This window comes from Rutidosis leptorrhynchoides, chromosome 1 (genome assembly GCF_046630445.1).
Source record: "Rutidosis leptorrhynchoides isolate AG116_Rl617_1_P2 chromosome 1, CSIRO_AGI_Rlap_v1, whole genome shotgun sequence".
In the NCBI taxonomy this organism is placed as follows: domain Eukaryota; kingdom Viridiplantae; phylum Streptophyta; class Magnoliopsida; order Asterales; family Asteraceae; genus Rutidosis; species Rutidosis leptorrhynchoides.
In genome coordinates this window covers 558,149,487-558,154,405 of record NC_092333.1, presented here as the reverse complement: position 1 = coordinate 558,154,405, position 4,919 = coordinate 558,149,487, and the positions used below count along the sequence as shown (strand labels likewise).

The 4,919-nt window shown below is 29.8% G+C and overlaps 1 long non-coding RNA gene across 5 annotated transcripts; it reads right to left on the bottom strand.

Moving 5' to 3' along the window:
* Positions 1-2,226: 2,226 nt before the first annotated feature.
* LOC139880679 (uncharacterized) lies at positions 2,227-4,410 on the bottom strand. Of its 5 annotated transcripts, none has more exons than XR_011771505.1 (5): positions 4,230-4,410; positions 3,508-4,153; positions 3,314-3,417; positions 2,796-2,826; positions 2,227-2,633 (listed from the first exon to the last, which is right to left on the bottom strand). It is a non-coding gene; the product is annotated as an uncharacterized lncRNA (long non-coding RNA). The 5 variants fall into 5 exon arrangements; XR_011771506.1 differs by having other exon boundaries at positions 3,960-4,153; XR_011771503.1 differs by having other exon boundaries at positions 3,314-4,132; positions 4,220-4,410.
* Between the last annotated feature and the right edge of the window lie 509 nt (positions 4,411-4,919).

Here is a 4,919-nt window from a genome sequence, read left to right as displayed (position 1 = left end):
ACAAGCATTCCACGTGAGAATTTGAACAAAAATCCTCAATTCAATTATCATTAGTTACACTTGCGGGTGTGAGCGTGAACTTATGTTATATGGATCCATGCGGGCTAGACGTGCCCTCATTCGGACGGTTCACAACCGTCGGCAGATGAAATGTATTTTCGATTTTAGTGTATGTTCTAACACTACGTAACAGGGTACCAAACAGTAAAGTCTTGATAATTGGGTGCTCCACAAACATTTTAGAATGCAGACGATTTGGAAAATCAACTATATTAAATCTTGTGGTTCAAAAGCAACGTTTACTAATACACCTATGATTTCACCAACGTTTTTCGTTGGCAGTTTCTATATGTTTTCTCAGGTCCTTGAACGCTATGTGATGAATGCTTCCACACTCTTTTTGACACTTGCTTGTATGTCGAGTATATATGCATACATGGAGCATCTTTTGGCTTGCTTTTAAAATTGTGTCGCATAAGTTTCATTTGTACGTTAAACATTTTAATGTAACTAGTCGTGGAACTACCTCTGTAAACTTGAAACACTTTTACATTTGAAATGAATGCGACATATTTTGGTCAAACGTCATCTTAAAGACTTATGACCACGTAACGGGACCTAAGTAGACGGCGCCATCAATGACGATTTTGTCGGGTCGCTACATTTATTGAGGTGGTTTACTTCGGTCAATTTGACAGCAAACAACCTATAAACGATGGGATGGTAATAAGGTTCGATGCTAAATGGGTTTGATTTAAACAGAAGGTGATCATGAGTTTTAAATAGCCAAAACCAATTGGTGGGTGTCAAACACTACAAGAAACAAGTTGCATAAAAAGTCTAGTAGCATAACAATTTAAGATGGTAGAGGTGAGGTGGCGGTTTAGAGATAGATAGATGGTTGTTTATGGCGATTAACAGTCGTAGTTCTTGAATGTTAAAGATGATGATCGGGAGTTTGATTATGGTACCGGGTGTTGTGTGGTTTGTGAGTTCATGAATGAAGATGAGAGAGAGGGAGTGATGGTTACATGTAGATGTATGTATATGCTATAATCTATAATCTTAATCTATATATATAATGCGATCAGGTAAAAGATGAAAGAAAATAAAAACTCACAGTACACATTCAATCATAATAATTAGATTTTGAAACTTCACAAATAGTAATATCAATTGTACTATAATATTAAATATTAATAATAATTAGAGGAATCAGGAACTTTGGTTTATAATTAAAGGAGTTAACAGTATAGCCATCTAACACTTTGGTTTATTCCACCGACACTAATTCACGGACTAAATTTCGAGCTCCGTTGTTAATCAATGGCGGATAAAAAGTCTTAGGAAAAATCTCAAAATTTTACATTAATTATCTTTATTTATTTCAGCGATTTTGGTATAAAATTGGTCATTAATTATATAAAATTATTAAATAAAAATTAAATCAACTGTCCGCGCTCGATCCTGAATAAAATATAAAAAGTGTTAAAATTTAACAATTAGATCATAAATACATTTCTAATAAGCATATAATTTATACGACTTAATTACAGACCAACGTTTATTATTAAATTTTCATAATTTCTTATTTTAACTTGTTTAATATCGATCGAATGACAATTGAGCGTTATTATTAATTACTAACTAAATTCAAAATCTCTCACACACACACGTATGTATGTGTGTGTGTGTGTGTGTATATATATATATATATATATATATATATATATATATATATATATATATATATTCAATATACTTTATTTACATATATAGATATGTTTTAAATAATAATTATTATAATATACTATTTTTATTTTATTTTACTTAATTAATTTTAATAACAACATTTAATATTTCAAACTATACTTCCAATTATTATATATATATATATATATATATATATATATATATATATACACACACACACACACACACATATCTATTTACAATTAATTGTTCGTGAATAGTCGGAAATGGTCGAAGTCAAATGAATGTACGAAACTAGTTCAAAAATTTTGAGACGCAACATAACGGACTTTGCTTATCATGTCAGAATTATGAAATCGTATTGTGAGTTTGGTTCAAAATTAGTCGAAATTTTCCGGGGTCGTGACAGTTTCGTTCATTTTTCATATTTTGTCCTCTCTTTTACCATCCTTACCTGCAACAACAGTCTTCGAAATCACCAAACAATCTAAAACACTTAAAAACAAAATCAAATGTAAATTAAGAACCAAGAGGTATATAGGTACATGTACACCATTTTTCAAACGCGTATATGAAGGAGGATCACCATTATTACGATATAGCATCGCCTGCCTATTTGCAATTTTTCTAGAAGAAACATAGTTGGACTCAAAGGCTGAAAAACTACATCCAACGCCTGAAGATAATCTCCTTTATCTCTTTTTTGAAGGCATTTAGTCAAACAATATATATGCATACCAAAAACTAACTTTTGACAGAAACGGAAACGAAAAAAAAATATAAAAACTAACGAACTTACTTGTCAAGTTGAACATCTGCTACCTCACAATTCTGATGAAACAGCCGATAACAATTGCCATTCCTCTTTTTCTTTTGCCATTTCTTATTTCGCATTATGTCCAACATTAAATGAGGACTGACTGTGGATACAAAACACAAACACATAACCAGTTACAAAACCCCTAATCATGTAAAGAGAGAACATGAAATAAATCAAAGGAAAGGAACGAAAACACAAAATAAATGCAACAAACATATATAAATGAAATCATCATAAACTCATACGTAAAAGCTAACAATACCTCAAATCTCCAGCAACACAATCCAATGAACCTTAAAAAAACAGCAAATAATGGGAAACAATTGACATAAAAATTTAAAGAACAAAACAATTTGAAATGCGTAGCCAAAATTTAAAGAACAAAACAAAAAAAGAGGTCATAAATGGGAAGCAATTGACATTATCTTCAAGTTGTAGCCAAAATACAATCCTACCAAGATCTGGAAGAAAAATGGATAAATAAAAATTATATAACTGAACCCAAAAATAACTTATCAAAATAAATAAGATAACTATACCAAAACCTTTGAAATGCGTCCCTGATTACAAACTTCAGAAAGCAAAAAAAAACAGCCATGAAGAATAATATGATCATTAAAACATGAAAGTTAGTTCATTTTCTACGAATTTTGATTTAATTTAAAAAGAATTAAGAAATAAGACACATATGTCACTAATTAATTACCAAAAAGATACAAAGCAAAAATGCCATCAATATATAAAGGAATACACATACACATATATCATATTAATTCATACCTAAATAAGGTTCATCGGAAGAATATGATCCATATTTGTTCCTTCAATAAATTCCAACCCAACATATCTCATTTTCAAAATGATCTAACAGAAGTTGATCGCCCCTGCTTATATCAAAATAATAAAGAGAATTGACAATTGACCTTATAATTTTATTAGAAAAAAAAAACTTAAATAGCAAATAAGGTACATACCTGAGGTATCATATAGTTTCAAACACAATTATAATGTATTGTCGATTCAAAGTGTATTTTTTATAGCCAAATATTGATTATATTTCCAAAACTTGATGCAATAACACCTAAATAACATATCAGATTTCATAGTAAAGATCGAAAACATCATTTTTACATAAGATTTCATTCTAAAATATGTCAAAAACCATTACTGATTCAGCAATCGGAACAGAAAATTGTGTCTAAAACTCTTAAGTAGCAGAACCTATTTCACCTTTATTACTAACCTTCTTTGGTCAAAATATATCCATAATATATAAACATGTTCCAAAATATTGTCAAAATCTTACGTTTCAAACCGAGATGAATCGTAGTTTCAAATCGTATATGTGCGTGTTCCAAGATACTCATGGATTAAAATAAATAAATAAATAAATAAATAAATATTGGAAGAAAATAAATAGTTTCACCATATCAATTTGATGACCAAATCTAGAAAGAGAATCTCCAAATTGTTTCTTTTATGAAACTTATTAATCAATCGGCTTACTTGTTAAGATTCAAAGCGATTCAAATCGATTCAACAGAGGTCTTTTGTCATTGAAGAAATCGATCTTGATGTTCCAAAATCAACGAATGAAATCTAATTGATTAAAAAGAAACCCTGTAAATATTTAATCATTAATATTCATAATCATTCGGACTATAGAAACGAATTAAGAATCAGTACCATGACATACCATGGCTGTAGATGTAAGAGTACCGTCGATTTTGACGATTAATAAATGGAGTGGATTTAGATATGAAAGAAATGGGTAAAGAAAAGGATGAAGAGAATGGGAAGTAGGGTTAAAGAAGAAATGGATGGTTGAAGAAGAGTGGGTCGACATAACAGTAGGTGTGGGAGGAATGATTTGTTTAGTCAGCACGAAAGAAGGAAATGACCAAAATAACAGTTGTTGGGTCAAATATACATTTTTTTGTTGGGTCAACCTTCCTGTCCATTAGAGCAAATTAGCCCTTTTAAAGAGTTTTTACTCGAAATCAGCTCACATAGGTCAAAATAATAAAAATAAAAATAAAAAACATTAAACCTATTATAATTCAGCAAAAAAAAAAATTGGGGGGCAAAAGTGGTGAATAGTGGAATTTCGACCAATGGGAGGAGGGAAATTTGACCACAAATAGAAGATGTATAATTTCCATCCTTTGATATAATAATAATAATAATAATAATAATAATAATAATAATAATAATCGTTTTATAAGAATAAGATGTGGATAGGTCCGTATTTGTAGTTTAAATTTTACCGATAATTTGGTGAAGATAATAATAATAATAATAATAATAATAATAATAATAATAATAATAATAATTCAGACGCCGGATACCTTTCTTGATCCCTCCAATTCGCTTTCAAGTGTTCCAG